The 24,235-nt window shown below is 43.6% G+C and overlaps 1 long non-coding RNA gene across 1 annotated transcript; it reads right to left on the bottom strand.

Moving 5' to 3' along the window:
- Positions 1–6,815: 6,815 nt before the first annotated feature.
- LOC122927902 lies at positions 6,816–17,911 on the bottom strand. The gene is made up of 3 exons (XR_006387827.1): positions 17,888–17,911; positions 7,088–7,217; positions 6,816–6,873 (listed from the first exon to the last, which is right to left on the bottom strand). It is a non-coding gene; the product is annotated as an uncharacterized LOC122927902 (long non-coding RNA).
- Between the last annotated feature and the right edge of the window lie 6,324 nt (positions 17,912–24,235).

The raw sequence follows: 24,235 nt of genomic DNA on the forward strand, positions 1-24,235 counted from the left end.
GTGCGGTGGGTGATTATACCTGTATGGAGTCTCTGACTTAGGCCAGCCCATGTCATACCATCTTGTGGGATAAGATGGCTCTGCAGGCTGGACTGGAAGCTGGCTTCCTTGGTGTGCAGGGAAGTTAGCTCGAGTTTTGTCACGTGGCTCTGTGCTCTCTTGTTTGTAGGACTGGGTTCCGAGCGTGACTCTTTCTTTTGGATGGTATGATTCCTCTGTGGCATAGGTGACATCTTCAGTTACTGGGAATGGATCAGCATTGCTGTTTGGTCTAGAGTGTTGACGGACGTACTCTGAAGTGCGTCGTACAGGATCTTGCTGACCGAGTTCTGGGCTAAGCACACTGCAGTGACTTTCAGTTTTCAAGTATTCCATTGCTTCCAAGAACTCTGCTTCAGCTATGGCGGCTGCCTTTTCTTTCTCTACGGCGAGTTTGTCTAGCTTTGCATCTAAGAGGACCTTTTGCATTTCTAGTGAAGCCTGTTGCTTTCCTTTCTCAGCCTCTAACTGTGCCTTCTTCTTTCATCTTCATTTCTTGTTCGGCAAAGGCTGCTTTGACCTCGCGGCTTCTGCCTTTGCGCGGGCAATGGCAGCTGCATTGCTAACGGAAGACGACTTCTTTGATCTTGTCCTGTAGCTTGATACTCTGCTTCGCGACATGGTGTTGGTGAAGAAGACACTTAACTGCGTGGAGACTACTGTGCTTTGGAATGTCGGTCGCTGTGCTTAGAGAGCGGTCACGGTATGCAATAAAAATGTGTCTACATTGCTTGAAGCAGCTATCCCCTTGCAGTATTGGACTGTATAGAAGTTGCTGTGGTGTCCGTTTGCAGATATTGCGTGGACCGTAACAGACTTCTGTGTAGTCAGGTGTGCCTCTCTTGCTAGAAGTCGTCGTTTACTGTCCTGTTCTCACAACACATACCAATGGGGTCTATATGCAGTTCAACAGGCAGAGATCACTATTCTACTAGTTAATAAGATTAGACTTGTTTCTGTAATCTGTGGTTTTATTAACCTGCAGTAGATAAGGTAAACTATAAGAAAAAATTAGCATACAAGAACTGAATGTACGGCACAATGTAAACAAAGCTTATAAGAAAACATTAATTAATCCCTTACTGACGATACTTTAGTAAAGAGACACGCAATGTGCAGCTGCTCTTTCCAAGAGGTGAAGGAAAATGGCAGAAGGTGCCGGTCTCTTTCCCAGAAAGTCCAGCGAGCAGGAAGTCAGGTGACCTAATGTATATGCATAGCTTATAATAAGGCAGACAATGTGCTTACAGCTAAAGGTCACTCGATGGCGCTGTAGGCACACATACATAGAATGTGTCAGCAGATAAGAACCATTTGGCCCATCTAGTCTGCCCAATATACTGAATACTGTGAATAGCCCTTGGCCCTATCTTATATGAAGGATGGCCTTATGCCTATCCCATGCATGCCTAAACTTCTTCACTGTATTTGTAGCTACCACTTCTACATTAAGGCTATTCCATGCATCCACTACTCTCTCAGTAAAGTAATACTTCCTGATATTACTTTTAAATCTTTGCCCCTCTAATTTAAAACTATGTCCTCTTGTAGCAGTTTAAGTATGGTTTCCATTAATTTACCCACGATTGATGTCAGGCTTACTGGCCTATAGTTGCCCGATTCCTCCCTACTACCTTTCTTGTCAAAGGACACAACATTTGTCAATTTCCAATCTTCTGGGACGACTCCTGTTGCCAGTGATTGGTTAAATAAATCTTTTAATGGTTTTGCTAGTTCGCCGCTGAGCTCTTTTAATAGCTTTAGGTGTATCCCATCAGGCCCCTGTGGCTTATTTGTATTAATTTTAGACAGCTGACTTAGAACCTCTTCCTCTATAAAGACACATGCAACAAAAGATTCATTAGTCTTCCTTCCTAACTGAGGTCCTTTTCCTTCATTTTCCTTTGTAAAAACTGAACAGCAGTATTCATTGAGGCAGTCAGCTAGTTCTTTATCTTCTTCCATATACCTTCCTTCTTTTTTTTTTATTTGGTAACTCCTTGTTTTAGTTTCCTTTTTTCATTTATGTATCTGGAGAATGTCTTATCGCCTTTTTCACTGACTGAGCTAATTTTTCTTCTGCCTGTGCTCTAGACGCTCTTATAACTTGTTTGGCCTCTCTCTGCCTAATCTTATAAATTTGCCTGTCATCCTCGTTTTTTTTTTGGTTTTTTTTTATAATTACTAAATGCTATCTTTTTGTTTTCAATGATTTTGGCCACTTCTACTGAGTACCACAGTGGTCTCTTTTTTTTTTTACTTTTACTGACAAGCCTAATGCAATTTTCTGTTGCCTTCAATAGTGCCACTTTTAAGTAGTCCCATTTCTCCTGGACTCCATTGAAACTGTTCCAATCTGATAGAGACTCGTATACCACTAATCTAATTATAGAAAAGTCAGTTTTTCTAAAATCTAAAACTTTTGTTTTTGTGTGGTGTGACTCAGTCACTGTACTTATAGTAAACCACACTGACTGGTGATCACTAGATCCCAAGCTGTCCCCTACAGTAATATTAGATACCAAATTCCCATTTGTGAATACTAAATCTAAAATGGCCTCCATCTGGGTTGGCTCCTCAACTACTTGCTGTAGAGATAATCCCAGTAGGGAATTTAGAATATCTGTACTCCTGGCAGAACTAGCTATTTTGGATTTCAAGTTTACATCAGGAAGATTAAAGTCTCCTATAAGGATAACTTCCACCTTCAATGTCATTTTAGCTATTTCCTCAACTAGTAGATCATCTAATTCTTTGACTTGGCTAGGTGGTCTATATATCACACCTACACGAGTTACCTTATGATTATCAAGCTGCAAGGTAACCCAAACGGACTCTAAATTGGTCTCGCTAACTTGTATCAAATTAGATTTCATGCTATCTTTCACATACAGGGCCACCACTCCCCCTTCTTGCCTTCTCTGTCTTTCCTGTATAGAGAGAACCTTGGTATTGTTATATCCCAGTCATTACTCCTATTGAACCACGTCTCAGTAACAGCCACTAAATATATATTCTCAGATGCCATTATAGCCTCAAGTTCATTGATCTTATTCCCTAAACTGCGAGCATTTGTAGACAAGAATTTGAGTTTGTCATTTCTTAACCTTTGTGCTACTGGCATCTTCTGGCATTGTTCCGGGGGGCAGTCGGACTGTTGGATTATCACTCTTTTGCCCCCCTTTCCTAGTTTAAATGCTCCTTAGCAAATACTTGGAACTGTTCACTGAGGACATTCGTTCCATTGAGAGAAAGATGCAAACCATCTTTATTGTACAGTTCTTTTCCATTCCAACGAGAGCTAACATGAGACACAAAACAAAACCCTTGCAAAGCAAACACATCCACCTTCCTTTCCTGCTTTGCTTTCCTAACAATATTAAGGATCCGTCGTCTATCCTTGCTAGCGGTAGCACCAGGGAGACATCTCACAACACCATTTTCCTCAAACTTCACACCTCTTATGATGGAATCGCCCACCAACAGCTGCTTGCTATCAGTCCTCACCTTCTCCTTTTTGTCTTTGGCTGCAGTCTTGCATACTTTAGGCATGGGAGATGATTGTTTCTCACCAACTGTGCTTGAGCCATCTTCCATGTTGCTCTTGCACTCTGAAAGTGCTGCAAATGAATTATGGAGAGCCACAGACTGTGGGACATGTCTTCTATCAACAACTCTCAGTCTACCAGAACCTGCAGTAACCCATATTCCATTTCTAGGGGCCTCTGTGGCAGTGACATTGCAACATTCTCAGCCTGAGTTTGTTTAAACGGTTAATTTACAAATCTCAGATTTCAAAAATGCAATTTCCTGTTGCATTATGGAGAGCTGTCTACAGATCAGACAGCATCCAGATCTCTGAAGAGTGGAACCTGAAATAAAAGCACAACAATTCCTGCACAGAACCAGGTCTGACATTTTAAAGAGGGGAAATATTTTAAACAAACAAATCTTACTTTTTTAGATTGTATCCCCAGATGACCTCCTGAGTATCTCCTGAATATCTCCAATGCACTTATAAAAATCAGCACTTGGAAAAACAGCAAGCTATAATTAGGTAAGCTAATACTATGTGGCTATATATACACACGCTCCCACAAAAGCTACTCCCCCAACAACAAATTTAACACCTTAATCACCTATGCTCATTTGCAATCAGACAATAGTGATAGCCTGTCTAACAAATTCCTCGCCTGCTTTCAAACACAGTGTCTGAGTATCCACCAGAAACACCGCTGAAGTTCTGCTACAGTGGAAAAGCTCTGAGTTAGTCTAAGTTAGTCTCCTTATTATCTCCAATGCACTTATAAAAATCATCACTTGAAAAATCAGCAAGCTATATGAACACACATTAACAAAAAAATATGCAATGGCTACTGAAGAGAAGACAGTATAGTCAATAATACATGTCATAGCTGTATTTTGTGGTTCCACAGAACTGTGGGCTCAGCCAGAATAAGGACATTCTGGGCTGACCTTAAATGGGTCATAAACCTTGCTGACACCTCCTCGACCCTGCCCACATGTTCATATCATTGGTGGGCAGAACTGCTGGCACCTCCTGTTTTAGAACTGTTATAAGATGCTGTCAGGGCATTGTATGGCAACCCTGCCTTGCCTTAACACCTGGATTTGTATCTCATTCTGAATGTCAGTGCTCAGGGTCCACTGATATTATACCAATCGGATTGCACAACGGCCTCAAGGACTGAAACACAGGAACTTAAGTATAATTTTCATCCATTTTTCCTTTTATTTTTACTGTCGTGAATTACTATTAACTTGAATAATTATCTAGAATAGTCATTTTTCTGTATATGTATATATGCACTGTTTTTCCTTTCACCTTTTATTAAAAGATTGAAGAATCTTATTTGCTAAGTTCTCCTTGTTTTAAGCAAAGCAATTAATGAATCCTGTCTCTGAAGAGAGTAACGTTACCATTTTGTGTGAGAAAGGTCATTTTGATTGTTGCTTGGCTGAACAATTGCGATTGGTCAGCAAGCGGGAGCTGGTTCATTCCCTGCTCTGTGTGAGGGTGAGTGACCGTGTGGGTAGTTAGTTTGTGTGCCATTAAAGCACGTTGTGGCAGTATACCAAATTGAATCTATAAGAGGGTTAACCGGAATTTTACCACCCCTTGTCACGTGCGGTATCCGTCTGCGTACAGGTACATTCATCACATACTCCACTGCAGCTCGTGCTTTGCACTTAGATGCCTGGTCATGCAGGTTGTGCTCGGGTTTAGAACGTTTATGCCTTGCTTCAGGCTCTGATTGCACCCAGTGCAAACCACTCGTGTCTTGTCATCAGCACATTGTCTGAACAAATGCCACGCCAGGGAACTCTTTGGAGCTGGTTTTGGTGTGCTCGGTCCCTTGGTGTGGTGGGCAGTAGCAGGTGTACTGTCTAGGGGCGGTTGCTCCGCTTTTGTACCCTGCTCCCTCTTCTGCTCTGCTGGTGGCTCTGTGCGACCACCACCACTTCCTCCGATCTACAAAGGTCACTCACATGACCTTGATTCCATGTGGGGTTGAGAACCTCATCGTCCTCCACATCATCTTCCACCCAGTCTTCACCCCTGCCCTCCTTGTCGATCTGCACATTGCAGAAAGCCACACCAGTTGGCACCTGTGTTTCGTCATCATCCGAGACGTGCTGTGGTGGTCCTCCCATGTACTCATCTAGAAACATAAGTGGTTGAACATCGTTGCACTCAATCTCTTCCACTTCAGGGCTATGTGAATGGCCCTGGGAAACCCTGCTAGCAGAGTTGTCAGAAAGCAGAAGAAACTGCTGCATGACTTGGGGCTCAGACTGCTTGCCTGATTTGCAAGTGGGTGAGGTGAAAGACTGATGGCCATGGGCTGCAGCTTTTTCGTGTTCTAAGCAAAGAAATTAACGAATCCTGTCACTGAAGAGAGTAACGTTACCATTTTGTGTGAGAAAGGTCATTTTGATTGCTTGCGATTGGTCAGCAAGCGGGAGCTGGTTCATTTCCTGCTCTGCGTGAGGGTGAGTGACCGGTAGTCTGTTCGTGTGCCGTTAAAAAACGTGGTGGCAATATACCAAATTGAATCTATAAAAGGGTGAACCGAAAGTTAACCACCCCTTTTCAAGTGCGGTATCAGTCTGCGTACAGGTACGTTCATGACATACTCCACTGCAGCTCTTTTTATTGGTGGCGGCAGCAGCACAGGGGGAGGGAGAGACTCCTTCTCCACTGCGCTGCTGAGAAGAACATCGGCGTTGGGGCAGAGAACTATCATCTCCTGTGCCCGCCGCTGTATTCAACTGCAGAGCTGCGGCGGCAGATCTAGTCGCAAATGGCGACAAGGCTAAAAAGTCTTGTCGCCATTTGTAAATTCTAAGTTGCATTGGCGACCATTTTGATCGCCATCTGGAGCCCTGAGGGTGAAGCCGCCGTTCACATGAGCGCACTACATGCCCTCCTCAAGACAAGAGAGGAAGCGGAGCAACAAGCCAGCAGCAGCTGACTGCTTCGCTGTCAGTTCCGGCCAGCAACATGAACGCGCACGCAGGCAGAAGGACGGCCTCCTTGTGCGTCCTTCGTCTTCCACCTGAGCACAGTTGGAAGACGGATAAGATTTTAATCTTAGGTAAGAATAGCATATACTTGGGACATAAATGTGGTTTTTAAGAGTTATTTACTAAGGAGCCAAAAGTTAGAACATGGCAAACAAGGTGATATTAATCACCAAAATCCAATATAAAAAAAAAAAAAATGTGACAGGCCGATTTTTTTAAAATCTGACGTTTCACTTTATAGCAGGGCTGTGATGTTCTCAGGTCTCTGTCTTTTTGCGGCAAAACCTGTAATAAACACAAAGACATTATTATAGTATACATATATAGAGAGAGAGCAGTTATGTGCAGTGTGTGATGTCAGAATGTGCGGCTAGGAAGGCGACATTGTGTGATTTATCTAAGATTGTAAGATCTGTCGCAACATCTGTAATAATGACTTAGATCTAAGGAGTGGATTTGTAATGTCATAGTGTTATACGTAAAGTGAAATATTACATACGTGCAGTAGAGGATGACGGCAAATACCACCAGGAACACAAGGAGGACGAAGAATGGAATAGCCATGATCAATCCAAATTTCATGTCCTGGAGCATCTTAGTACTTTCGGTGTCTAGCATCCACATTGTTCCTGAGAATGACAGTAACAATAAGTCATATAACTAGGGATGCAGATTAGGACACATTTATGAAATTGTCTTAAAGAAGAACTGCCTTTGCTGCCCAAACCAACCTTCATTTTTCACGAGCAGAAACTGACAGCATAATGAGGGATTTCTGAGTGATCTGCGCTCTATATGATGTGCAAATCAAAATCAACAAAACTCCTATAATTTTAGAAAGAAAACTATAATCGCAGGTGAGCGACGTGTTCTCCTTCACCTTCCCTCACAATCACCTCTACATCTCCTGAACATTTGTCTAGAACCCGGCGATCTCATAACAGTTATCACATTACTTCTCGGTGACTTACAGCAGATCACCTAACCGATTTTACTCAGTGTATTCCTATGAGTAGTAATTTCACAGTATTTTTTATTTTGTAGTGTGAGAGAAGAAATCTGGGGGATATTTATGAAGACTGGCAGTTCCTATGCTGGTCTTAGTAAGGGATGTGCTGGAGTAATATGTGCTACATTTTAAGTGAAGGCCTCATTATACATTTGGTGTGTTTTCTTGCTGTCCATGTACCAGTAAAGGTAAATGATCTGGCATAGATGTCTGCTATAATTTGCTATTTTTTTAGGCCACAAATCACAAAAAAATGCACATTTTTGTGCAAAATGTGGCTTGCAGAAAAACTAAGACTTTTGTATGCTGGAAAACTGGAGAAGAGCCTTTAATAAATCCCCAGGTGTAGTCCTAGTCTTAGTCACACTGAACATGAAAACCGGATGACAGTGCATGTATTCCTCTTATAAACGCCATCCTATACACATGGAGGACACTTACTGGGTGACTCCTCCAGAACAGTCTCCATTCCTGAAGGTAGTCTAAATGGAGGTAGTGGGCGGCAGGATACAAAGGCTGTCCAAATAACCAGCAGCAGTGCAATCTTCATTTTTCCGCAGGGGAACTGTAGTCGCATGGGAGTGACGTGTGCGCCTTCTTCTCTCTTCACAATCACACCTATGTCTCCTGAGCAGCCACCTTTTGTCTAGAACTCGGTGATGTCATAATAGCCGCCATGTCACCCCTCTGTGACTTCTGACCTTTCATACACTACTATGACATCACTATGTGTATCTCCCCTCTGTGACTTCTGACCTTTCATCTAGCCCATTACTACACTATTAGCCATTAATACCTGTGTGATAAATGTTATACAGTGGGCACATTTACTGTAATATCGTGCTCGATATAAATGTTATGGAGGATTCACTTCCACTGAGATCACCAGTCTGTACTGTTACCAGTAAAGACCCAGTTTGCAGTCTGTTCTGTTTTATTTTACTGATAAGCTAAAAGCAGCTTCCACTCTGGTGAACCTGAGCCACCCAAATATTACATGGACAGACATACACCGCCGCTTCATAATACTAAGTCTCCATTACAGGAATGTTATTCCAGCTGTTGCAGAGGGTATGACTGGCAACCCCCAGCAAAATCAGCGAATCGCCAGGGGTTGTAAGAGCTGCAGCGGCTCCTACCTGAATAAGACAACCCCTCTAGTGTACGGCTGCATGGGGACACTGGTCGGGGCCAGGATAGCAGAGTAGCAGTGATCCCATAGAAATGAATAAGCTGCATTAGGAATGTATTAGTGCTGGATTCGTCCTTCCAGTCTGCGCATGCGCAGACCGGTAAAAATGTGTAAAAAGATACAAGATGGATCCGTCTGTCCCCATGACAAGTGGAGAGACGGATTCGTTCTTGCAATGAATTTTAGAAATTTAAGTCCCTGTCACCTATGCAGAGCAGGGGTTTTTAAATGGCAAAAATGGGTTAATGTCACCAACCAATGTAACAGACATTTTTTTTTTTATTATTTCCCTGACTGCTATGTAGAGCAGGGGTATAAAACAGCCAAAAAAGGGTTAATGTCACCCAACAATGTAACAGACGAATTTTTTAAAATGATTTCCCTGTCTGCTATGTAGAGCAGGGGTATAAAACAGCCAACAATGCAAATATGTCAACCCCTGAACTCAGACAGATTAACTATACTATTGTCTCTGGCACATGTGCAGGTGCAGGTGTACTTCACACAAAAATTGCTTTGTCGCCCACCTAACTAACAGACGGATTAAGTATTAAATTATTAATATTTATTTTAGATGTTGCATTGCGCCCACCAATAAATTGCTGTAGGAAGGTCAACCACAGAATGAACAGACAGATAAAGTATCTTTCTGTATCCGGGGTGTAAAAAAGATGTATTGCACATGTGCCCTGGCTGGACAATTGTGTACCTGGCCTATGTGGGTGCAGGAACCCACCCTCCGAGCCACTTGTGAATGACTGGCCTGATAACCGTGGAAATGTCACCCCACAATCCTACAGATGGATTTCCTGCTTTTATTTGCCTGGCTGTCAGATATGTAGCACAGGCCGCAAAGGTGCTTTATGGCCCAAAAAAAGTATTTTTTTCACCCACAATGTCCAAGTTGTATTCACTAATTATATTTCACTATCAGATTTGCAGTGCAGGCCGCAAAGGTACTTTATGGAAAAAAAGATATGATTTTTTCACCCACAAATGAAAGAGATTGATTTAACAGATTTTCTTTCACTCTCACAAATGCAGTGCAGGGCGCAAATGTACTTTTTAGCAAAAATAAAATTAATTTGTCCCACCAGAATCTAACAGATGGATTTACTGAATAGATTACACTCACATATGCAGCACAGGGGTACATTACGGAAAAAAAATGTGTATATATCTCACCCCCTGGGTCCCTGAACTCACAGACGGATTACCTATATTATTTTCCCTTCCCCTGGCACATATGCAGTGCAGATGCACTTCAAATTTGTATATGCTGCCCACTGAACTAAAAAAAACAGGATTAAATTATTGTCCCTGGCACATATGCCGTGCTGGTGCACTGGACTTGCTCAAAATGGTCACCGACACGCACCTATCTAACAGATGGATAAAACTTATATGTCACTGGGCTCAAAAATGTTGCATTGCACCCACACACACAAAAGAAATACAAAAATAAAAGCACTTTAGATCGCAGAGTTAGGCCTCATGCACACGACAGCAAAATGGGGTTTCGTTGTTCCGTGATCCGTGTCCGTTTTTTCTTCCGTGTGTCTTCCTTGCTTTTAGGAGGATCACCAGACCAGAAAAGTGAAAAAAGACATCTAAGTCAAGTTTGCCTTCAAAATGATAGGAAAAAACGGACACGGATCACGGACGCGGTTGACAATCTTGTGTGCCTCCGTGTTTTTTCACAGATGCACACAACGGTCGTGTGCATGAGGCCTTAACAACAAGTTCTGATCTCAGATAGATTCTTTCCTATTCTCTCCCTCACAGCAGCAGCATCCTATCCCTATACTAGTAAGAGCAGAGTGACGTGTGGCGCTACGTGACTCCAGCTGGGAGGCTGGGTCACATGCTGCTGACCAATCACAGCCATGCCATTAGTAGGCATGGCTGTGATGGCTTCTAAGGGCACACGAGTTAAACGCTTGTTGATTGGCTGCCCTGCAACCTATAAAAAAGTGCCATTAAAATTGCCGAACACCGACTCAAACTTTTACTGAAATGTTCGGGTTTGGGGTCCAAAAATCCTAAAGTTCGGTATGAAACCGAAATTTACAGTTCGAGTTCGCTCAACCCGACTGGCTAGAGCACCAAAATACCTTGTCCCGGCCCTGTCTGACTCCACGTGAAGTTTACTGGAAAGCTTACTGAAATTGTCTTATTGCAGGTGGGCTGAAAAGTTCAGTGTTTCTTGTACTCTCTGCTATTGAGCAATCTCAGAAACTTGAGGCAAACATGAGACATTGTCTTGTGTTTTCATAATCTGCTTTAGGATGAATAACTAGTTACCTTCCGCTACCTTCAAGAAAATGCTGGTACTTGAATTGCACAAAAATGTTGCCACATTTTGAGATTTTTTATGCTGCTGTCTTCAGTGTGGCTGTGGCTTATTAGGAGGCTGCGACCTCTGCAATCTGACGGATCATTTATAGCAGAAACTGTTGTAAATTATAATGCAAATATGCAATGAGCAGGACACCGGTACAGTGGGTCAGCTATGCAGTGGGTCAGTATATAAGTGTAATAGTTTGTGATGCCAATTGCAGCTTGTGCAGGTACTGTAGCAGGGCCCTTTAAGATGCTATCACTCACGTACCAGGTGAGGAATGCCAGAGGGGGATAATGTCTCTGTATAGCAGATATGGTAGTGTCAAAGGTGTCTCCTACCTTGGTACGACTGGACTCCTGGATCCTGGCTCACTTGCAATAAAATGAGTGTTGTTAATAGGAGTTATGGTGGAATAATTGAGATCCAGACAGGAGATACGATCCAACTCGTCTTTACTTAATGGGTGCAGCATAAATCCATATGAGTAACAGCTTTAGTCTTGGGTCCCAGCAGGTATTGGCGATATGTGGCAGGAATTTATATATATATTCTGCTTCTTGTCATATGCCTAGTAGATCTGGCAGGTATCTATCTTCTGCTCTGTCTGTAGTCTGCTTTGTAATGGGCCTGACTAGCTGAGGAGGAATTTGGCTTCTCCTGGACTTGGGATAAATACTCACACCTTGGCTCACAGGGTATGCTTCTTCCTGGAAGCTGGAGATGGCTGCTTCTCTTGTCGACCAGCTGAGGCTGATAGCTCAAGCTGGGAAGATGGATCCTGGCCTCAGCCGAGGCGGGACCCGGGGTTTGGATCCCTGGTTCTGGGAACTCCTACTAACACAACCTACCCCAGCAGGGGCTGGCTGTACACTGACTACACGTCCCTCTCCTCCTCATAAGACAGGACATGGGAAGGTCCCACTTCTGCTCACACAGGGGAGCCTACACTGTAATGGACTATTCCAGTCTAGATATACTAACTAACCATGAACTGCCTGCACATTGCTGCAACCTGCTGATGTACATGGAAAATTACAGCAATTATATAAAACAGGCATAGAAAATAAATATAATGGAAAATGTAGAGCAAGATTACACAAGATGATAATACATATACACTTAACATGTTATGAAGCAGCGTGACAGAAGTTTAATGACATACTTCAGGATGTTACATACCCGCTTACTTTGAGTGAAGCCGTCCTCGGCGTATGCTAAGAGGGTGGAGGAATCAGCTCGGGGTATCCAATAAATACAAAGTGCTGCATGAATTTACATAAATTGACATACATGGACAAAACATATAACAGTTTCCTCGAGGTTCCTGCCCACTAGAGTAAGGTGTCCAACACACAGTTTCCTTCTCTTGGTATAACGAGGTAACCTAATACTGCACAAAGCAAAACCTTTACTGACTGATTTTGAATGTTCTGGATCCTTTAACCACTTCAACCCCACTAGCTGAAACCCCCTTAATGACCAGGCCACTTTTTACACTGCTGCACTACACTACTTTCACCGTTTATTGCTCGGTCATGCAACTTACCACCCAAATGAATTTTACCTCCTTTTCTTCTCACTAATAGAGCTTTCATTTGGTGCTATTTCATTGCTGCTGACATTTTTACTTTTTTTGTTATTATTCGAAATTTTACGATTTAAAAAAAATGACATTTTTCACTTTCAGCTGTAAAATTTTGAAAAAATAAACGACATCCATATATAAATTTTTCGCTAAATTTATTGTTCTACATGTCTTTGATAAAAAAAATTATGTTTTGGCAAAAAAAAAAATGGTTTGGGTAAAAGTTATAGTGTTTACAAACTATGGTACAAAAATTTGAATTTCCGCTTTTTGAAGCAGCTCTAACTTTCTGAGCACCTGTCATGTTTTCTGAGGTTCTACAATGCCCAGACAGTAGAAAACACCCACAAATGACCCCATTTCAGAAAGTAGACACCCTAAGGTATTCACTGATGGGCATAGTGAGTTCATAGAACTTTTTATTTTTCGTCACAAGTTAGCGGAAAATGATGGTTTTATATTTTTTATTTCTTACAAAGTCTCATATTCCACTAACTTGTGACAAAAAATAAAAACTTCCATGAACTCACTATGCCCATCACAAAATACCTTGGGGTGTCTTCTTTCCAAAATGGGGTCACTTTTGGCGTAGTTATACTGCCCTGGCAATTTAGGGGCCCTTATGTGTGAGAAGTAGTTTGCAATCAAAATCTGTAAAAAATGACCGGTGAAATCTGAAAGGTGCACTTTGGAATATGCGCCCCTTTGCCCACCTAGGCTGCAAAAAAGTGTCACACATCTGAAATCGCCGTACTCAGGAGAAGTTGGGGAATGTGTTTTGGTTTGTCATTTTACATATACCCATGCTGGGTAAGAGAAATATCTTGGCAAAAGACAACTTTTCCAATTTTTTTATACAAAGTTGGTAATTGACCAAAATATTTATCTCACCCAGCATGGTTATTTGTAAAATGACACCCCAAAACACATTCCCCAACTTCTCCTGAGTACGGCGATACCAGATGTGTGACACTGTTTTGCAGCCAAGGTGGGCAAAGGGGCACATATTCCAAAGTGCACCTTTCGGATTTCGCAGGCCATTTTTAACACATTTTTATTGCAAACTACTTCTCACACATATGGGCCCCTAAATTGCCAGGGCAGTATAACTACGCCACAAGTGACCCCATTTTGGAAAGAAGACACCCCAAGGTATTCCGTGAGGGGCATGGCGAGTTCCTAGAATTATTTTTTTTTGTCACAAGTTAGCGGAAAATGATGATTTTTTTTTTTCCTTACAAAGTCTCATATTCCATTAACTTGCGACAAAAAAAAAAAAAAATTCTAGGAACTCGCCATGCCCCTCACGGAATACCTTGGGGTGTCTTCTTTCCAAAATGGTTCACTTGTGGCGTAGTTATACTGCCCTGGCAATTTAGGGGCCCATATGTGTGAGAAGTAGTTTGCAATCAAAATGTGTAAAAAATGGCCTGCGAAATCCGAAAGGTGCTCTTTGGAATGTGTGCCCCTTTGCCCACCTAGGCTGCAATAAAGTGTCACAAATCTGGTATCGCCGTACTCAGGAGAAGTTGGGGAATGTGTTTTGGGGTGTCATTTTACATATACCCATGCTGGGTGAGAGAAATATCTTTCAAAAGACAACTTTTCCCATTTTTTTATACAAAGTTGGCATTTGACCAAGATATTTCTCTCATCCAGCATGGGTATATGTAAAATGACACCCAAAACACATTCCCCAACTACTCCTGAGTACGGCGTTACCACAAGTGTGACACTTTTTTGCAGCCTAGATGCGCAAAGCGGCCCAAATTCGTTTTAGGAGGGCATTTTTTAGACATTTGGATCCCAGACTTCTTCTCACGCTTTCGGGCCCCTAAAATGCCAGGGCAGTATAAATACCCCACATGTGACCCCATTTTGGAAAGAAGACACCCCAAGGTATCCAATGAGGGGCATGGCGAGTTCATAGAACTAGCGGAAATTGATCTTTTTTTTGTATTTTCTCACAAAGTCTCCCTTTCCGCTAACTTGGGACAAAAATTTAAATCTTTCATGGACTCAATATGCCCCTCACGGAATACCTTGGGGTGTCTTCTTTCCGAAATGGGGTCACATGTGGGGTATTTATACTGCCCTGGCATTTTAGGGGCCCTAAAGCGTGAGAAGACGTCTGGAATATACAGACGTGGACAAAATTGTTGGTACCCTTTGGTCAATGAAAGAAAAAGTCACAATGGTCACAGAAATAACTTTAATCTGACAAAAGTAATAATAAATTAAAATTCTATAAATGTTAACCAATGAAAGTCAGACATTGTTTTTCAACCATGCTTCAACAGAATTATGTAAAAAAATAAACTCATGAAACAGGCATGGACAAAAATGATGGTACCCCTAGAAAACACAGAACATAATGTGACCAAAGGGACATGTTAATTCAAGGTGTGTCCACTAATTAGCATCACAGGTGTCTACAACCTTGTAATCAGCCATTGGGCCTATATATATGGCTCCAGGTAATCACTGTGTTGTTTGGTGATATGGTGTGTACCACACTCGACATGGACCAGAGGAAGCAAAGGAAAGAGCTGTCTCAAGAGATCAGAAAGAAAATTATAGACAAGCATGTTAAAGGTAAAGGCTATAAGACCATCTCCAAGCAACTAGATGTTCCTGTGAGTACAGTTGCACATATTATTCATAAGTTTAAGATCCATGGGACTGTAGCCAACCTCCCTGGACGTGGCCGCAGGAGGAAAATTGATGACAAATCTAAGAGACGGATAATCCGAATGGTAACAAAAGAGCCTAGAAAGACTTCTAAAGAGATTCAAGGTGAACTTCATGCTCAAGGAACATCAGTGTCAGATCGCACCATCCGTCGTTGTTTGAGCCAAAGTGGACTACATGGGAGACGACCAAGGAGGACACCATTGTTGAAAACGAATCATAAAAAAGCAAGACTGGAATATGCCAAACTACATGTTGACAAGCCACAAAGCTTCTGGGAGAATGTCCTGTGGACAGATGAGACAAAAATCGAAGTTTTTGCCAAGGCACATCAGCTGTATGTTCACAGACGAAAAAATGAAGCATATCAAGAAAAGAACACTGTCCCTACTGTGAAACATGGAGGAGGCTCTGTTATGTTCTGGGGCTGCTTTGCTGCGTCTGGCACAGGGTGTCTTGAATCTGTGCAGGGTACAATGAAATCTCAAGACTATCAAGGAATTCTAGAGAGAAATGTACTAGCCAGTGTCAGAAAGCTTGGTCTCAGTCGCAGGTCATGGGTCTTGCAACAGGACAATGACCCAAAACACACCGCTAAAAACACCCAAGAATGGCTAAGAGGAAAAAATTGGACTATTCTAAAGTGGCCTTCTATGAGCCCTGACCTCAATCCTATTGAGCATCTTTGGAAGGAGCTGAAACATGCAGTCTGGAAAAGGCACCCTTCAAACCGGACACAACTGGAGCAGTTTGCTCATGAGGAGTGGGCCAAAATACCTGCTGAGAGGTGCAGATGTCTCATTGACAGTTACAGGAAGCGTTTGATTGCAGTGATTGCCTCAAAAGGTTGCGCAACAAAATATTAAGTTAGGGGTACCATCATTTTTGTCCATGCCTGTTTCATGAGTTTATTTTTTTACATAATTCTGTTGAAGCATGGTTGAAAAACAATGTCTGACTTTCATTGGTTAACATTTATAGAATTTTAATTTATTATTACTTTTGTCAGATTAAAGTTATTTCTGTGACCATTGTGACTTTTTCTTTCATTGACCAAAGGGTACCAACAATTTTGTCCACGTCTGTAAATGTCTAAAAAAAAATCCGCATTTGGATTCCGTGAGGGGTATGGTGAGCTCATGTGGGATTTTATTTTTTGACACAAGTTTGTGGAATATGAGAATTTGTAAGTAAAAAAATATCAATTTCCGCTAACTTGTGCCAAAAAAATATCTAAATGGAGCCTTACAGGGGGTGATCAATGACAGGGGGGTGATCAGGGAGTCTATACGGGGTGATCTCCACCCTGTCATTGATCACCCCCCTGTAAGGCTCCATTCAGACATCCGTATGTGTTTTGCGGATCCGCGGTGTCTGTGTTTTGCGGATCCACGGATCCGCAAAACACATACGGACGTCTGAATAGAGCCTTACAGGGGGGTGATCAATGACAGGGGGGTGATCACCCCATATAGACTCCCTGATCACCCTCCTGTCATTGATCACCCCCCTGTAAGGCTCCATTCGGAGGTCCGTATGTGTTTTGCAGATCCACGGATCCATGGATCGGATCCGCAAAACACATATAGACGTCTGAATGGAGCCTTACAGGGGGGTGATCAATGACAGGGGGTGATCAGGGAGTCTATATGGGGTGATCACCCCCCCTGTCATTGATCACCCCCCTGTAAGGCTCCATTTAGACGTCCGTATGTGTTTTGCGGATCCGATCCATGGATCCGTGGATCCGTAAAACACATACACACGTCTGAATGGAGCCTTACAGGGGGGTGATCAATGACAGGGGGGTGATCAGGGAGTCTTTATGGGGTGATCACCCCCCTTTCATTGATCACCCCCATGGAAGGCTCCATTCAGACCTCCGTATGTGTTTTGCGGATCCGATCCATGGATCCGTGGATCTGTAAAACACATATGGACGTCTGAATGGAGCCTTACAGGGGGGTGATCATCCCATATAGACTCCCTGATCACCCCCCCTGGAAGGCTCAATTCAGACGTCCGTATGTGTTTTGCGGATCCGATCCGTGGATCCGCGGATCTGCAAAACACATATGGACGTCTGAATGGAGCCTTACAGGGGGGTGATCAATGACAGGGGGTGATCAGGGAGTCTATATGGGGATCCGATCCATGGATCCGTGGATCCGTAAAACACATACACACGTCTGAATGGAGCCTTACTGGGGGGTGATCAATGACAGGGGGGTGATCAGGGAGTCTATATGGGGTGATCAGGGGTTAATAAGGGGTTAATAAGTGACAGGGGGGGGGGTGTAGTGTAGTGTGGTGCTTGGTGCTACTTGTTACAGAGCTGCCTTTGTCCTCCGGTTGGTCGATCCCTGCAAAAGGGACCCCCAGAGGACCAAAACAGCATCTAATATACCTGTTAGGGGTTAAAAAAAACAGCTGCCAGTGAACGATCGCCGCTGGCAGGCTGTAGATCCTATCGCTTACCTGCGGTTCCTGTGTGCGCGCGTTATGACGCGTAGATGCGTGAGTCTGCCTGAGACAGCCGCCTCCGGAACGCGATCCTGCGTTAGGCGGTCCAGAGGCGGTTAAAGGGGCGGTCACTGTGAAAGTCACAGTTAAAGGGGCGGTCACAGTAAAAGCCACACTTAAATGGACGGTCACTGTGAAAGTCACAGTTAAAGGGGTGGTGAAAGTGACAGTTAAAGGGGCGGTCACAGTTAAAGGGGTGGTGACAGTGAAAATCACAATTAAAGGGGCAGTTACAGTTAAAGGGGCAGTCACAGTGAAAGTCACAGTAAAAGGGGTGGTCACTGTGAAAGTCACAGTTAAAGGGGCGGTCACTGTGAAAGTCACAGTTAAAGGGGTGGTCACTGTAAAAGTCACAGTTAATGGGGCGGCCACTGTGAAAGTCACTGTTAAGGTGGCAGTCACTGTTAAAGGGGCGGTCACTGTGAAAGTCACAGTTAAAGGGGCGGTCACTGTAATAGTCACAGTTAAAGGGGCGGTCACTGTAAAAGTCACTGTTAAGGGGGCAGTCACAGTTAAAGGGGCGGTCACAGTAAAAGTCACAGTTAAAGGGGCGGTCACTGTAAAAGTCATAGTTAAAGGGGCGGCCACTGTGAAAGTCACTGCTAAGGGGGCGGTCACTGTTAAAGGGGCGGTCACTGTGAAAGTCACTGTTAAAGGGGCGGTCACTGTGACAGTCACTGTTAAACGGGTGGTCACAGTTAAAGGGGTGGTCGCAATGAAAGTCACAGTTAAAGGGGCGGTCACAGTGAAAGTCACAGTTAAAGGGGCGGACACAGTGAAAGTCACAGTAAAAGGGGCAGGCACTGTAGAGGTTTACTGTTATGGTGGAAACTGTTGATTTTTTTTTACGACACATGGAAACATAAAATAAAATAGATGAAATATACCCGTGTAAAGCTGGGTCCTTCTGCTAGTCTCTTATATATATAAAATGGAGTTTCTGTCTGTCTGTTCTTTATGCGTGACCAAATGACTGGAGCGATCTTAACCAAATTTGGCACACAGGTACATTAAGTGTCCGAGAAGGTTTTAGATCGGGTCTCAGCTCTCTAGTATGTACCGTTCCTGAGATATTCCCAAAATATGACCTGCATTAGCCAATAGAAGCCTGCAAGTCTTTCACTCATATCCCAACTGCCATACACACGGTCACATGTCCCTTATCAGCCAATAGAAGCTTACAGGCCCTTAGTCTCCACATACACACAGTTTTACTCTGTTTCCATAACAATACAGCCATTTTTCTTCACTGCTGTAGGTCAGCTTTAGGCTAGGGCTAAACGACAATAATAAGTCACACGACACATAGGGAACAACTACACTGCTACATGCATCCATCTTGGATGGATTTTTTGCAACTGTCATGTCGCAGTCGCAGCATGTCGCATGTCGCAGTGCTACACCATAGCCTATCATTATAAAAATTGTTGTGCCACATTGGTACGACAAAATGTTGTGCAACACATGTCGTCATGTAGCCCTAGCCTTAAATGGGCAGGGCGCTGTGGAGGTCACTGTTAAGGGGGCGGGCCCCTGAGGAGGTCCCATTTTAAGGAGGTGGGGCACTGTGGGGGGATCAGTGTTAAAGAGGACCTTTCAAGTGTCCAGACATTATAAACTAAGTATCAGGATATGTAGAGCATAGTGCAGGGATCTAACTGCACTTACTATATTTTCTGGGCTCCGCTAAGTTTGCCCACTGTGGCCTTCATTGTACTCTTCCACCTGGTATGTTAATTTAAGCATCGGAGAAATGAGATGGAGACTGAGTCTTTTTCCGTGGGAGTCTCCTTCCCTAGCTGTAGCGCTGTCCATTGCAGCAGAGAGCGTCACAGCCATGGAGAAGGTGAGTTTTTTTCTTCCTGGCTGTGATGCTCTCCGCTGAGATTAGACAGCGCTACAGCCATGGAGAAGGAGACGCCCACGGAGAGAGACTCTGTCTCCTTCTCATTGTTCCGATTAGCATACCAGGCGGGAGAATACAACAGGGGCCACAGCGGGCGAACGGAGCGGCGCCCAGGAAAAATAGTAAGTGCAGTTAGATCCCTGCACTATGCCCTACATGTCCTGATACTTAGTTTATAATGTTTGGACCCATGAAAGGTCCTCTTTAAGGGGTGAGGGGCTGTGGAGTTCACTGTTAAGGGGGATAGATACTGTCGATATCTTTTAATGACACACAGAAACATTAAATGAAATAGATGAAATAAACCCGTGCAAAGCCGGCTCCTTCTGCTAGTATCATTATAAAACTTTGACTGGCCTCAATGGTGACGTGTCTCTGAGCAGCATGTTACTGCTGGGTTATGTGCCACCTGGGGACACGTCACCACTGAGGCCCGTGATTGGCTGCAACAGTTCATGCGGCCCCGTCGGCGCAGGGGCAGGTGTACATTTAGAAAAAAAAGTCCTGGACAATCCCTTTTATGGGGGTTGTCCGAGAGTTTTGAAAAACTTCAGGGGAGCAGACAGTCTTATAAACCAAGATAAAAGCTTCAGTCACTTGGTAATTGGATTGGAAGTGATGACGTCACGTCTGTCATTTATGTGACAGCTCAGCCAATAACTGACCTGTATGGTAACATGTGAATGGTATGTGAATGATCTTGTAGAAGGCTTGCATAGTAAAATATCAATTTTTGCAGATGACACTAAACTGTGTAAAGTATTTTACACTGAAGAGGACAGTATACTACTACAGAGGGATCTGGATAGATTGGAGGCTTGGGCAGATAAGTGGCAGATGAGGTTTAACACTGACAAATGTAAAGTTATGCACATAGGAAGGAATAATGCAAGTCACCCGTACTTATTAAATGGTAAAACACTCGGTAACACTGACATGGAAAAATATCTAGGAATTTTAATAAACAGCAAACTAAGCTGCAAAAAACAGTGTCAGGCAGCTGCTGCCAAGGCAAATAAGATAATGGGTTGCATCAAAAGAGGCATAGATGCCCGTGATGAGAACATAGTCCTACCACTTTACAAATCATTAGTCAGACCACACATGGAGTACTGTGTACAGTTCTGGGCTCCAGTGAACAAAGCAGACATAGCAGAGCTGGAGAGGGTCCAGAGGAGGTCAACTTAAGTAATAACTGGAATGGGGCAACTACAGTACCCTGAAAAATTATCAAAATTAGGGTTATTCACTTTAGAAAAAAGACGACTGAGAGGAGATCTAATTAATATGTATAAATATATCAGGGGTCAGTACAGAAATCTATCCCGTCATCTATTTACCCCCAGGACTGTGGCTGTGACGAGGGGATATCCTCTGCGTCTGGAGAAAAGAAGGTTTGTACACAAATATAGAAAAGGATTCTTTACGGTAAGAGCAGTGAGACTATGGAACTCTCTGCCTGAGGAGGTGGTGATGGTGAGTACAATAAAGGAATTCAAGAGGGGCCTGGATGTATTTCTGGAGTGTAATAATATTACAGGCTATAGCTACTAGAGAGGGGTCGTTGATCCAGGGATTTATTCTGATTGCCTGATTGGAGTCGGGAAGGAATTTTTTATTCCCCTAAAGTGAGGAAAATTGGCTTCTACCTCACAGGGTTTTTTTGCCTTCCTCTGGATCAACTTGCAGGATGACAGGCCGAACTGGATGGACAAATGTCTGGTACAGAGGGACCTTAAATAAATCAGGGCCTATGTGTGTAATGGCGGGGGTGCACTTTGCTTTAACTGCCTAGTAGAGTTGAGTGGACACATGGATGTTCGGGTTCGCCCGGTTCGGCCGAACTTCGCAAAAAAGTTCGAGTTCGGGACCCCGAACCTCTTTGAGGTCCCAACACGAACTTTGGAGCATTACAATGGCTCTAAAAAAGTCATGGAAAGGGCTAGAGGGCTGCAAAAGGCAGCAAAATGTGGTTAAGAGCATGGCAAGTGCTCTGCAAACAAATGTGGATAGGGAAATGACTTCAAAGAACATAAAATACGTTAAAAAAATTAAAAAAAATATCTTGATCTAGGAGGAGGAAGTACATATGGAGTAGAAGGTCGAGGAGGCGGTGGATGTGGCGGTGTAGGTGGAAGCGGCGGTGGAGGAGGAGGTAGCCAACACTGGTTTTTGGTTTTGTTTTTTATTTTTTATTTTTTTTATTTTGTTCAAATTTGGGTAGACCCCAAAACTTTGGGAAATATAAAAAATAAAACAGAGAAAGTGTGCTGGAGTACAACAATGGCTGGGCGAGGCCGGTATACATATCTATTCTGCACATGGTATTGACAAGTCCTGTGGGATCCCTGCCTGGTTCATTTTAATGAATGTGAGCTTGTACACATTGACTGTGGATAGACGGCTGCCCTTGTCTGTGATAACCCCCTCCTGCCGTGCTAAACAAACATTAAGACAATACACTGGCTGCAGGGCAGGCTAGCACCTCCAAGGCGTAAAGGCCATGTGCCCAATTTGGAGACCCAGAAGTTGAAGGGGGCAGACCCATCAGTCAGTACGTGTAGGTGTGTGCACACATACTGCTCCACCATGTCGCAAGTCCCTGTGATGTCCACCATCCAATTGGATATCTTCTCTATCAACTTTCGATGTTCTTTTATGCACCTGATTTTGTCCTCCACTTGGTTGTGCAGGGAAGGGATGGCTCGTCTGGAAAAGTAGTGGCGGCTGGAGACAACGTACTGTGGGACAGCGACCGCCATCAAATTCTTAAAACTGTCTGTGTCCACCAGACTGAATGACAGCATTTCAAAGGCCAGGAATTTTGAATTGCTGGCTTTCAGGGCCAGGGATCACGGGTGGGTAGGGGGGTACTTCCTCTTTCTCTCCAGTGTTTGGGAGATAGACAGCTGAACGCTTCCATGGGACATTGTAGAGATACTTGGTGACCAAAGTGGTGGCATTGCTGCCACATCCTTTGCTTGCGGGGTGGTAGGTGCCACTGTCACTCCAGAGGGGGAAGAAGAGGCCGAGACTGCAGCAGAAGAGGAAGCAGGAGGAGCCATAGATCTTTCTTGGTTTTTGAGGTGTCTACTCTGTGACGAGGGTACCCCAAGTAGAGTCCCCTTTTTAAATACACACACACTCACAGGCCTAGAGGCCCCCTTTATTCTGCTTTAAAAGAGAAATATTCCCTTGCTTGGAGCTGTGTCCTAGTAATTGAAAATGACACTTCATAAAGATAAAGATGGTAGCTTCAAAAGCACCCCTGCCGAGGCTCATCGTAAAATACTGGATACTGGGATAACATTAGTCAGACATTCTGACTACAGTCCCAGCAGGGGACCAGAGAGAGATGGGAAAGCGACATATTGGTCGTAGCCATATTCTGCACTGGCTAAGGCCGGATTCAACCTCCGTGGACCAGTGCGATCACGAAGATATCAAACAGCATGTGCTTGTGCCTTTGGAAGGCTGAAAAGCCAGCTTTAAGCCGTCCTGGAAAACCACAAGCCCCAGCAGTGTCAGGTTTGGTCTTGTTAGACTCGTAAAAACATAAGGGTCGTTGTCCTGTTCTCACAACATGTACCCACGGAGTCTATGTGCAGTTCAACTGGCAGATATCACCATTCTACTAGTTAATAAGATGAGACTTGTTTCTGTAATCTGTGGTTTTATTAACCGGCAGTAGATAAGGTAAACTATAAGAAAAAATGAACATACAATGGCAGAAGGTGCCTGTCTCTTTCCCAGAAAGCCCTGCGAGCAGGAAGTCACTGTGAAAGTCACTGTTAAAGGGGCGGTCACTGTGACAGTCACTGGTAAACGGGCGGTCACAGTGAAAGTCACAGTTAAAGGGGCGGTCACAGTTAAAGGGGCGGTCACATTGAAAGTCACAGTTAAAGGCGCGGTCACAGTGAAAGTCACAGTTAAAGGTGCAGGCTCTGTAGAGGTCACTGTTATGGGGGAAACTGTTGATATTTTTTTACGATATACGGAAACATAAAATAAAATAGATGAAATATACCCGTGCGAAGCCAGGTCCTTCTGCTAGTCTCATTATATATATAAAAAGGAGTTTCTGTCTGTCTGTTCTTTATTCGCGACCAAATGACTGGAGCGATCTTAAGCAAATTTGGCACACAGGTACATTAAGTGTCTGAGAAGGTTTTAGACCGGGTATCAGCTCTCTAGTATGTACCGTTCCTGAGATATTCCCAAAATATGACCTGCATTAGCCAATAGAAGTCTGCAAGTCTTTCACTCATATCCCAACTGCCATACACACGGTCACATGTCCCTTATCAGCCAATAGAAGCTTACAGGCCCTTAGTCTCCACATACACACAGTTTTACTCCAAGTTTACATAACAATCCAGCCATTTTTCTTCACTGCT

This window comes from Bufo gargarizans, chromosome 2 (genome assembly GCF_014858855.1).
Source record: "Bufo gargarizans isolate SCDJY-AF-19 chromosome 2, ASM1485885v1, whole genome shotgun sequence".
In the NCBI taxonomy this organism is placed as follows: domain Eukaryota; kingdom Metazoa; phylum Chordata; class Amphibia; order Anura; family Bufonidae; genus Bufo; species Bufo gargarizans.